Source organism: Xenopus laevis, chromosome 8L, assembly GCF_017654675.1.
Source record: "Xenopus laevis strain J_2021 chromosome 8L, Xenopus_laevis_v10.1, whole genome shotgun sequence".
NCBI lineage: Eukaryota > Metazoa > Chordata > Amphibia > Anura > Pipidae > Xenopus > Xenopus laevis.
This window is the reverse complement of record NC_054385.1, coordinates 58,347,505-58,360,256: the sequence shown is the minus strand read 5'-3', so window position 1 is coordinate 58,360,256 and position 12,752 is coordinate 58,347,505. Positions and strand designations below refer to the sequence as shown.

The following is a 12,752-nucleotide window of genomic DNA, read 5'->3' as shown; positions in this document are numbered from 1 at the left end:
TTTACTGCACAAGTTACATTTATTCTAAGTCTGAATTAGCGTGGCTCTTCCTGCAGCCTTTCATATATGATTTTTTTGTGATTGTTTTCCAACAACGTTTGTGGTTATTACAGGAATAACAGAGCAAAGGTATTCCCACTGCAAGAGACAACATGTAAGGCACAAGCAGGGGGCCTTCCTGTCATAGAAAAATAGGATTTCTTGAGAAAGGATGAAACGTTGGAACACAGGAAGAAATCAAAACATACATCAGCACAGAGAGACGGCACACAAAGTGCAGATTTGAAGATGAACCTGAAATCGAATAAATCAGAAAAGACTTCAAATATTTAGGGCAACATACCAGATCAGTGTTAGTTTATCTTATTTATGCCAGGCATTTTGTATTGTACCGTGAAGGTTCTGCAGGACAAGTGAAGTCAAGTAAAAGTCCAGTAGAGGGCACTAATAAATATATAGGAACCTGAGCAAACATCATGTACAGTGTAGAATGGCAATACATAGAAGAATCTCACTTTTTTTTTCAACAAACCAGCTTTGTAGCAGAGCATTTAACATTGGACCAGGTAAAGAGACAAGACAATAAGAACCCCCCCCTGATATTTCAGGTTTGCTCATTGTACACATCTTGAACATGAAAAAATGATTGCGTTACAGAATCTTAAAGATGAAATAGCAAATATAGCATTTCTAAAAATAACTGTTTTGCATATGGAAAATTAATGAATTAAACATGCTGACTATAGAGCGCCATAGATGATTTAGTGGGTTGGACGGATTCCTTGGGACATTCATATTTGGCTTATCAATTGTGCTATAGTAACAGAAACCATATGACATTTATCATACAACTACATACTACAGATGCACTGAGTTCCCTTTATTTTTTTATTCGACAGCAGAATTTGGCTGAATTCCAAACCGAATCCAAAGCCTTGTTTGCATATGTAAATTAACAAAATCCTGGAAAAAACGGAGAGAAAAAAAATCAGCATCTAGTGTTGTCAAGTAGTCTTAAATCACATGATTTTTGGGGGGTTATTTATCAAAGATCGAATTATAGAGCTTTGTGAGCTTTTTTATACCTCGAATCAACTCACAACTTGAATGGTTTCTAATTTAAGAAAAAATGCAAATGTAAGAAAACTCAGATCACTGTAGTCAGGGTGAAAACTAGTGATGGGCGAATTTACGCCATTTCGCTTCGCCGAAAAATTTGCGAATTTCGCGCAAAATTCGCGAAACGGCGAAAAATTTGCGAAATGGCGTCGGCGTCTCGTTTTTGACGCCGGCGCCCGTTTTTTCGACGCCAGCGTCCGTTTTTTCGGAAAAAAAAATTTTGACGCCGGCAATTTTTGACGCGAATTTTCGCGAGCGTTTTGCAAATTTATTCGCTGGCGGCGAAACGCACAAATTTGCCGCGAATTCGCGCCTGGCGAATAAATTCACCCATCACTAGTGAAAACCTTCAATACGCAAATTGTTCAAGTTTTCAAGCGAAACCCACAAAAAAAACATCATGAAGGCTACAGACATCTTCAAATGGTTCAAGGGACTTCTGCCATTGACTTCTACATGACCTTGACAGTTTTTACATGGTATATTTTTGGATTTGAGCTATTTCCAGCTTTGGGTTATAAAAAATACCCCTAAAAAGGTGAATTTTCGGAAAAAACAACTCTACCTTTGATAAATAACCCCCTAAGAGTCTGGATTCAGTTTGGGCAGGCACTCGGTTTTGGATTAATTCAAGTTCTGCCCAAAAAAAAAAAAGTCTTGGATTCGGTTGAATCTAGGATTCTGTGCATCCCACCTACATGCACTCTTCTCAGACTGGGGTGTCCGGGGCACACCAGGACTACCACCCCAAGAGCCCAGTTTTAAATTCCACCTCCCGCTGCCAACTTATCCCCACCCAGTTCCTTACACAATGCTAATGGACCCCTGCTGCACGAATATAGCAGCCCCCTCATACAGGAACATGGGCATCAGACATGTAATGTAAAAGCTCTTTCTTTCTTCTTGCAGCTGTTCAGTAGAGCGAAAAGCCGAACTTTAACGAAAAAGAAGAAGCCGGAAGAGGAGTGCCCCCATTGGGTGCTCGCAGGAATAGGAGCACAAGCCCGGCGTTTCAGGTAAGTAAATACATTTGGCACCCCCAAGTGGTTAATGACTTTCCTTCTTCTTTAAGCAGCTCTTAGGGGTTGTTGCAAATTATCAAGCAGATAATGAGGTTTGCCTTTCATATAAGCTGGTGCTACAGGGCTGAATATTACATTCTGGTGCTAATTGTGCTGGTTTCTGAGCTGCCATGTACCAATAATCTGAATTATTCACTAATCTGCTTTGTATTGTAACATTTATAGTATATTTATATTCAGTATATTGTGAGTGGATCCCTAAGCTCAGTAAATGGCAGCAGTCCAGAGCATCTGCAGTGAATCAGCAGAAAAGAAGATGGGGAGCTACTGGGGCATCTTTGGAGACACAGATCTTCCCTGCTAAAGGGTTGTGGTTGCCTTGGGCTGGTACTGAAGCCCAAAACATAATGTACGACATTTCTTTCTACTTCTTTAGTTGAGCTTTAGTTCTCCATGCTATGGCAAAAATCTGCAAAGTCCACAATTTAATCAAATGGCAGAATTTTCAATTTAATGTAATTAAGGAATTGATAAACATTACCTTAACTGCAGCATATATTGAAATTATTTTAATAATCGTTCCCCTTTAATTTTCTTTTAGCAAACCATTCCAAAAATAAACTAAAAATAAACTGACAGCTTGGAGACTATAACACAAATCGTTCTTTTTAATTCACAGGCTTGTGGGCATATTCCCTTCTGAATCCACTAAATCTCTGAAGCTGAACAAGTCCTTGTATGTCAGTTATATTCATAACCATCTAATCCTTGTACTGAGCTTGATTATACTGTGGTGCTTGATATCCATGAATATAAACATTGCATTGAAAGACACACCCATTCTCAGGAAAGCTATGGTGGCTAGGAAATTCTAAGGAAATAAAAACTTTATATGCAGTTGAACAGAGAATGCCACTGCCTGATGCATAGATTCAGAACATGTGTGCAAAACGTTCTGAGGTTTGGAGCAAACTAAACCCATATTTAGAATTCTGTTTTATAGTATCCAGTATAAAGGTTCTGTAATTACAACAACATGCTTTCTCTTTGGATCAATCAGGACCTCCACCTAGTCTCACGAGGTCTATATTTGACACAAATATTACCCAATACAAAATTACATAGTAGCGCCTGCTTTAAGTGTCAGTAAGTTGATCTTACATTTCTTTTAACAGGGCCATAATTGTCTCTGTCACCTTAAAGTAAACTTTTAGTAAGTTATGAAATGGCCAATTCTAAGCAACATTTCAAACAGCCTTCATTAATTATTTTTTATAGCTTTTTAATTATTTGTCTTTTTCTTTTGACTCTTTCCAACTCTTAGATGGGGGTCACTGACCCCATATTAAAACAAATCCTCTGTAATGCTACAGGTGTATTATTATTGCTACTTTATATTACTCATCTTTCTATTCATGCCCTTTCCTATTTATATCCCAGTGCCCTATTCAAATCATTGCATGGTTGCTAGGGTAACATGGACCCCAGCAACCAGATTGCTAAAATGAAAAGCTAGAGAGCTGCTGAGTGAAAAGCTAAATAACTCAAAAAACACAATTAATAAAAACCAACTGCAAATTGTCTCAGAATATCACACTCTACATCATACTAAAAGTTAATGAGAAGGTGAACAACCCCATTTAAGCCAACGTTGGTAAAGCTAACATTTAAAAATGTGTACTGGAACAGCACACATCTAAGGGAAAAAGGAAATGGAAAACAATATATCATTATATGTTTAAAATGGACTCTATTGGAGATGGTCTTTCCATAATTCAAAGCTTTCTGGATATTTGGTTTCCTGGTGTATTTACAGATGCTGGACAGATATAAGGCTGACTTATTATGGATAGTGATGGGCAAATTTATTCGCCAGGCACGAATTTGCGGCGTCCAAAATAAGATGCCGGGGATTTTTCGCTATTTCGCAAATTTTATGAGAAATTCGCAAATTTTTTTTGCGAAACGGGACAAATTCGCCAACACTAATTATGGATCCTTTTGGAAAACATGTATGCACACAAAACATACAAATGCATACTAATGCACACATATCTATAGACATACACATTTCATACACACACAAAGATTGGAATGGGATCTGTTATCTAGAATTCTGGAGATCCGGGGTTTTCCAGATAACAGGCAATTCTCTAATTTGGATCTTCATACTGTAAGTCTACTATTTTGACTGAATAAACAGAGGAAAGAATGCAGTATTGCCCAGAGCAATCTATGTGGTTTGATTTGATTTGATGGGATTTTTTGGGGGTCATGTGATTAAAATAAGATAAAGGGACAGCCTAAGCCTGGTAATATTGCCATGGGAAATTCCCCTAATGTCTTCCAGAGGTTGCCTCTTGGCATAATATCCAGCGCTACGGTTAGTTTTATTATCTCATTGATTCTGCTGTGAATTTTTTGACTATTCAGCTATTTCTCCATCATTAATCTCCTCTATGCTATTGCATAGTTAAAGTCTCAGCTATCCCCTCTCCTTTTAAACTGTAAGTCCTTGCAGTCCTAATTAACTGCTTTCATGGTTTTTAGTAATGTGCGGATAGAAAAATATTTGGCCCACACTCAACCCAAGAGACCCAAACCTGCACCTGAAATACCCGTTCCCTGACCTTTCTCTGGTGTCATCAGGGGTGAGTGTGAGTATATGAACAAGGGATGCTCTGTCTCTTGTGGGGCATTAAAGGAGAAGGAAAGTCTGTTTGCACTTGGGGGTGCCAAACGTTAGGCACCCCAAGTGATTGTATTGACTTACCTGAAACCCCGGGCCAGTGCTCCTATCGGCAGAAAACTGCACCGGCCCAGGGTTATACCAGCGAGCACCATGGAGAGATCTTCTTCCTGCTTTCTTCTTTTTTTAACTAAAAAGTCAGCTATTTCGTTCTACTGCTCATGCGTTTGCCCCAGGGAAATTTGAAGAAAGAAGAAGCCGGAAGAAGATCTTTCTGTGGTGCTCGCTAGAAAACCCCCGGGCCTGTGCAGTTCTCTACTGATAGGAGCACCGACCCGGGGTTTCAGGTAAGTCAATACAATCAGGTTGGGTGCCTAACATTTGGCACCCTCAAGTGCAAACAGACTTTCCTTCTCCTTTAAATGTCACAGAGAGGTCAGGAAGTGGACAGGCTGGTGGCAAATTCGACCCGTCGGCCTGGATCCACCTGACCTGTGGGTTTCAGACCGGCCATTACATCACTACTTGGGTTGTCAGCTCTTGTCAAATACTGTGGAATATGTTGGTGCTTTATAGATGAAGAATTGGAAATCGGCAATTTGGCATGCACTCAACAGGACTCCAGACAGCGGTAAAATATCTCTTTACTTTATTGCACAAACATCTATCGTCGACGATAGATGTTTGTGCAATAAAGTAAAGAGATATTTTACCACTGTCTGGAGTCCTGTTGAGTGCGTGCCAAACTGCCGATTTCCAAGTCTTGATGTCTCCCCCATGCTGAGGGTTCGGGGCGCAGCACCCGGGCCACCGAATTGGAGCTGTGAGTGACCCACAACTTATTGTATTGGAAAGTTTAAAGCGGAGGGTTTTGGGCAAGTGCACCCGAACCACTTTAGAACAGCTGTGAGCAAGTCTTTATGAACGTAAAAATAACCGCTAGACAGAAAAGGATTCCAATATATTGAATTAAACATACGGCGGGGGGTTGGAGCGCTCCTGTCCCTTTTCCCTAATTTAGTGCTTTATAAATGAATACTTACATTAATATTATGGTAGTTGGTTGCTTGAGTTTATTTATGGTTTCTAAATTAAGGAGCTATTTTATTCCACAGCTTATCTGTTCTAAATGAAAATATTTAATTGATCTCCCCTACCCTGTGTTTCTCTTAATCTATGCCACGCTGTGTGTTTCTCTGACATGCCAATTTCAAACACATGCTGCACTTATAGGGTTAAATGCTTATGTTAAAAAAGTAAAATAGGAGACATTTCTATGAGTAATACAACACCTGCTTTTGCATCCCGAGCATGCCATGAAAAGAAGAAGTGTCCCTGACACCTTTTCTCATTCCTTTGCCTAAAGAAATATGATTAATTTGATAGGCATTAAAACTCAGAGTAGAAACTGTAGCGGGTGAAGGTGCAAATTTATGAACTATGAACTATTACAATAGCAAAAAAAAAAATTCTAACATTAGAAAGACATTCTAGCATTCAAATTGCAAGCCTGGACTTTTGAAACTTAGTCCCGTATGATACGGCAGATACTGCAAGACACACCTACTCTTTAGACTTTATAAATGAAGCTCAGTGCTGCTGTTATAACACTCAGGGGATATCTGCACATGCAAGGGTGTAAGTAGCGTTGTGATTACTGTGTGCATGGATAGAAGATGTTACATCTGCCTTTAGTTGGATACTTTATTCAAATATTGTACATTTATGTTTCTGTACAGGTCTGAACATAGTTACACAATTTTCATATTTTCTCTCTGTGTTTCTAGTTAACTAGTATAGCTGATATTCTTTTATATTAGTCTTGTTTTGACTTAACTAGTTTGTGAACAGAAATGTTTTATTTCATACCTTTCATTATAAAGTTTGCTTCAGTATAGAAGCTTCATAGGAATCATAGTTCTACAGTATTTTATAGTCCCTGTAATGATGTCTTATTTAGTGTATTATATTATGAACACCTCCAGTGCAGTCAGTGCACTTTATTTACTCTGTTTACTGGAGCTTGTTTATAAATTATAGGGAAGGGAGCTCCAAACTAAAACAGCCTTTTCCATAATGAGTATAACTATGAGCAACTTGACATAAATTCAGCTTTAATGCATTTATAATATATGTAATTGTGATTTTAAAAAAAAAATTGTCTGGCTTTTAATATTCATTGCACTACTGGTTCTGACTCCTGTAACCATGTAGCAGAAGAAGCTGAATAACAGTCTTGGAGAAGAACTGTCTTGTGCTACTTTGTTTTGAGAGTCAGAGCCAGAGAAAAAAAAGTCATAAATACACACTGCTTTCAGGCGGAGTTCCATTTACAAGTAACTGTTAAACCGCTCAAAATTTTTAATTATATTAAAAAATAGCTTAGAATTGAATTTTTTAAATTCTTTCAAATTCTGTTTTGGGTGGAGATTGGCTTTAAATGTATCTGTTGAATTCTACTGAATCTTTATTGTGATCCAGGTCTATTGTAAGCGTAATTTTTTCAAGTGGTTAAAGCATATAGCCTTCTGTATCTTTACATTTGTGTATATAATGAGTGGAGTCTATGGGAGATGGCCTCTCTGTAATTTGGATCTATATGGTTAATGGGTTTCCTGATAAGGGTCAGGGCACACGATCAGATTCGGGGAGATTAGTCACCCGGCGACAAATCTCCTCTTCTTCTTCAGTTCTCCCTAAACTGCCTCTCGCTGGCTAGAATGTAAATCGATGGCGGGATGGCACTCAGACCACTTCGTTTTCCGAAGTTGCCTGTAGTTGCATCACGAGGATACTTCGGGCGACTTCGGAAAAGGGAATGCTCTGAGTGCCATCCTGCCGGCAATTTACATTCTAGCCGGCGGGAGACAGTTTTGGGGAAATTAGTGGATCCAAAGAAGAGAAGATTTGTCGCCGGGCGACTAATCTCCCCGAATCTGAGCGTGTGCCCTGACCCTAACAGTTCTTATACCTGCACTGCCTTTGCGCAGAATTTAGAGTAGCCAAATGGCTAAGTATAAGGAGAGTGTCTAACAAGTGGCCCAGTGCAAGGGTATATGATAATGAATCCTGCAATAAGAAAAGTATTGTGAGTCTCTCAAAAAGTCAAAAGCAGTATTATAAAAATGTAATTATTTTATTAGGTCATAGGAATGGCCTAATGCGTTTTGCGCCTATTGGGTTCCTTACTGAAAAGCTCAGTCTATGAGTAAGTGCCCCAATAGGCAGACTATACTATTCTAGAACTATGATCTAATAAAACAATTTAGCTTAAATCACCTATTACATACATATGTTGTTCAAGCCCTGCAAAACTGAAGTGAGTTCATTCTTCCACGTGTATCATCCAAGAATGAATAACCTGTGGTCAGACTTCAGGCAGCCAGCATTCAAGGGTCAGATGCAATCATGAATCATCCCTTATTTATATGCTTGTCAGACAAGAAAGGGAACAATGCTAATTAAACTGGCTTATCTCAATTCTGGAGAAAAGCAAAATAATCTTAGATAACTGAAATTACAATGTTTTATTTATAATTTAGATTAGGGCCCACATCATTTAAAAAAAAAAAAATGACAGATGGTGACATAAAATAGCTGCTAAGTGTTTTCCTAGACCATGCTCATTCATCAGACTAAATAGATGGTCATTTGAATCAAATTTACAAAATGTATATGTAGTGGCTTAATTATCACTATGCTACATACATTAATATGGTATTCCTATGGGAAAAGTCTGCATTGTAGGTAAAAAATATGCCAATTTGCATCAAAATAATTGTAGTTCCTTCTTCTTCTTTCGTCTATAGTGTTAGTATACAGAAAAAGACCTGCAACCAAGTCAGCTCAGGCATTCCCAACAAAGATTTAAATAACCTAGTCCTCCAACTTTATTTTGATGAGTAAGGGGCAGAATTGCCATTAATAGCAACCGATTTACCAAGTCATAAATAGATTCCCAGTCACTAACTTTAGTTCGTGATTTTAGAATACAGATTATTTTCAAACACCCGCAATGCCCGAGATCTACAATATCGCATATTAATATTTATCTCTCTAGTGTAGTTTAAAATAATCCATACATTTTATTGGTTAAAGCACTGCGTATCTTGACAGCGCTATATAAATAAATGATGATGATGATGATGATGATGGTTGCCTATACAGTATGTGTCCATAACGTCCCGGTGTCTAGAGAATATGGATTACAGATATTAAAAGTGCCTGTTAGCAAATGTCTAAATTGTTTTTCAAGTTGCTGTAGTTGCTGTAGTAACTGGTTATAATGAAAGGGTTAACACACATACATATTGGTTCACAATAATGTTTTGTACTTTCTCTCTGTGAGGATCCAGCAGCCTACAGATGGAAATTATGGAAATGTATGCTCTTTTAATCTGTCAAAAGCCAGTGTTAGTGAGGGGCAAATTTGCAAATTTTGCAAATTTTTTTTTCAGAAAAGTAAATTAATAAATAAGGCAAAACCCCGTGCTGATTTGTTTTTCAGAAAAAATTCAGACTTTTATAAATAACTCCCTAGATGTATGAAGATCCAAATTATGGAAATAGCTCTTATCCAGAAAACCCCATGTCCCAAGCATTCTGGATAACAGGTCCCATTTCCCCAAGTAACACTGGCTAGTGATGGGCGAATTTATTCGGCAGGCACGAATTCGCAGCAAATTGTCGCCGGCGACCAAAAAACGGACGCCGGCGTAAAAGATGGACGCCTGGCGCCGTTTCGTGAATTTTTCGCCGTTTCGCTTTGCCGACAAAGCGAAACGGCGAAAAATTCACGAAACGGCGCCAGGCGTCCATCTTTTACGCCGGCGTCCGTTTTTTGGTCGCCGGCGACAATTTGCTGCGAATTCGTGCCTGCCGAATAAATTCGCCCATCACTAGCCAGTGTTACTTGGGGAAATGGGACCTGTTATCCAGAATGCTTGGGACATGGGGTTTTCTGGATAAGAGCTATTTCCATAATTTGGATCTTCATACATCTAGGGAGTTATTTATAAAAGTCTGAATTTTTTCTGAAAAACAAATCAGCACGGGGTTTTGCCTTATTTATTAATTTACTTTTCTGAAAAAAAAATTTTGGTGGAAAAAAAAACTAAAAAATCGTGAAAAATACGAATTTTTCAGCTTTTCCACCCGAAAACTAATTTTTTTCCTGATTTTTCCCAAAAACCCCAAAATCTTTGGGTTCTTGCACGAAACCTGTCTCGGATCAAAAAAATCTTTGGGACTTCTCCCATTGTCTTATATGCAACCTTAGCAGGTTTGAGATGACGCATTTTTGGATTCTGACTTTTTCCATTCTCGGGGGATAATAAAAAAAATTTGGATTTTATACTAAAAAAAAAACATGAATTTTGGGGGTTTTAGGCATTCGGAGTTTAGTAAATAACCCCCTAAGTCTACTATAAAATCATTTAAACATTAATTAAACCCAATAAGGATGCTTTGCCTCCAATAAAGATTAATTATATCTTAGTTGGGATCAAGTACAAGGTACTGTTTTATTTTTACAGAGAAAAAGGAAATCATTTTTAAAAACTGTAATTATTTAATTAAAATGAAGTCTATGGAAGATTGCCTTTCTGTAATTGTTATTGCTGACATGAACTTCTGTGACTGCTTTCATGTATCACAAAAACTCATGGAAATATTAGTTTGCTTTAAACCAGTTATCTATGGCAACAGCTAATGATATTTATATATATAATATAATTGCACTGCCACGTTCACAATTACTGTGTGCGAGATGTACAAAATCACTGATTCACTATGTAGAATAATATACATTTGCAGAACTCAGGTATATGTCATTTCTTAGTCATCCACCCCTGGGCATCTCTAGTTTCTCTTCTGTAGCTCTTGTCTAACAGGATAACCAAAAACTCCTGAAGTGATATTTTTATGGAAATGCTGGTAACATATGTACATCTTATTGATGACACAGCAATTTAATTTGAGATGTAAGGTGTCACTTACTCACTGGTAAGAAATGTGCCCTGCAGCAGCACAGTTCCACAATGTAGATGCATGTGCCCTATAATTAACAACAGCCTATGATGGTCTTCCCTTTAAACTTCAGATCTATACCTGTATATTAAGATTATACCAATGAGTAGCAGCCATGTAACCTCTCCCTTAGGGCAGAGACAGATGAGAAGTTTCGGGGCGATTTAGTCGCCCAGCGACAAATCGACTCTATTTTGGGTGACTAATCTCCCCGAACTGCCTCCCCCTCGGCCAGAATCTATATCCCCGGCGGGGTGGCACCCGGGGCGCTTCATTTTCCGAAGTTGCCTCACGAGGAAACTAAGGGCGACTTTGGAAAACTAATCGCTCCAAGTGCCATCCTACCAGTGATTTAGATTCTAGTCTGTGGGGAGGCAATTTGTTACCGGGTGACTAATCTCCCAGAATCTCTGTCTCTGCCCTCAGGTGACGTAACCAGAAACACTGTTTTTTTTGTAAGAAAATTAGTAACAAACTGCCTCTGAGGTTCTATCCACTTACAGAAACAGTAAGTCTGGATCACAAACAGAACACAGCCACCTTCGACCAGTAGCACTCTGCCCATGGCTCAACAATGGCTCAACGATCAACCAGTAGTGATGGGTGAATTCATTAGCGCGATTCGCTAATAAAATTTGCTGCCGAAAGTTCGCCGCCGTCAAAAAAAAATTGTCCAAAAAAAACGGACGCCAGCGCAATAGTGATTCAGTTCAATACGCTTCTTTAATAGATGTTCAGTGATTGACACACAAATGGTGCAGCAGGTCTGTTTGAAACTGCCCATAGTGGACCAAAGGGCAAGTGCCCTCTATCCCTAATAGAGAAACACATTTATTCCAAGGAACTACATAAATTTAAAAGCACAAAACAAAACATTGCTGGTGGAAGTTCTCTGTTTCAACCTCCAACAAACGGCACGTGCACCTATACACATTTAAAATGCATACACAGTAGACAATAGTATTACAGTTATAGGATCCCTTATCCAGAAACCCGATATCCAGAAATTACGGAATGGCTGTCTCCCATATTTTATCCAAATAATCCAAAATTTTAAAAATGATTTCCTTTTTTTCTGTAAAAATAAAACAGTAGCTTGTACTTGATCCCAGCTAAAATATAATTAATCCTTATTGGAAGCAAAACCAGCCTATTGGGTTTGTTTAATGTTTAAATTAATTTCTAGTAGACTTAAGGCATGAAGACCCAAATGACGCAAAGATCCGTTATCCAGAAAACCCCAGGTCATGAGCATTCTGGATAACAGGTCCCATATCTGTACACATTTCTAGGTACAGGTATGAGATTCGTAATCCAGAAACCTGTTATCCAGAAAGCTCCAAATTACAGGACTGCCATCTTCCATAGATTCTATTTTAATCAAATACTTGATAAGAAAACATAATAATAATAAAACAGTACCTAGAACTTGATCCTAACTAACATACGGTAATTAAATGGGTGGTTCACTTTTAAGTTAGCTTTTACTGTGCTATAGAATGGCCAATTCTAATCAACTTTTCAAGTGGTCTTCATTATTTTTTCCATATAGTTTTTGAATTATTTGCCTTCTTCTTCTGACTCTTTCCAGCTTTCAAATGGGGGTCTCTGACCCCATCTAAAAAAACAAATGCCCTGTAGGGCTACACATTTATTGTTATTACTACTTTTTATTACTGTTCTTTCTATTTAGGCCCTTCTCTAATCATATTCCAGTCTCTTATTCAAATCAATGCATGATTGGTAGGGTTATTTGGACCCTAGCAACCAACTGAAATTGCAAAGTGGAGAGCTGCTGAATTAAAAGCTAAATAACTCAAAAATGCAAATAAAAAATAAAAACCAATTGCAAATTGTCTCAGAATCTCCCGCTCTACATCATACTAAGGGGCTGA

General features: G+C 38.2%; 1 protein-coding gene across 1 annotated transcript in view; it reads left to right on the top strand.

Moving 5' to 3' along the window:
- The first annotated feature begins 6,453 nt into the window (after positions 1–6,453).
- The window catches only part of il13ra2.L (interleukin 13 receptor subunit alpha 2 L homeolog), a 34,426-nt gene continuing 28,127 nt past the window's right edge, over positions 6,454–12,752 (top strand). Inside the window, 1 exon segment of the mRNA NM_001098708.1 lies at positions 6,454–6,468. The gene's annotated coding sequence lies outside the window, so the exon portion shown is untranslated.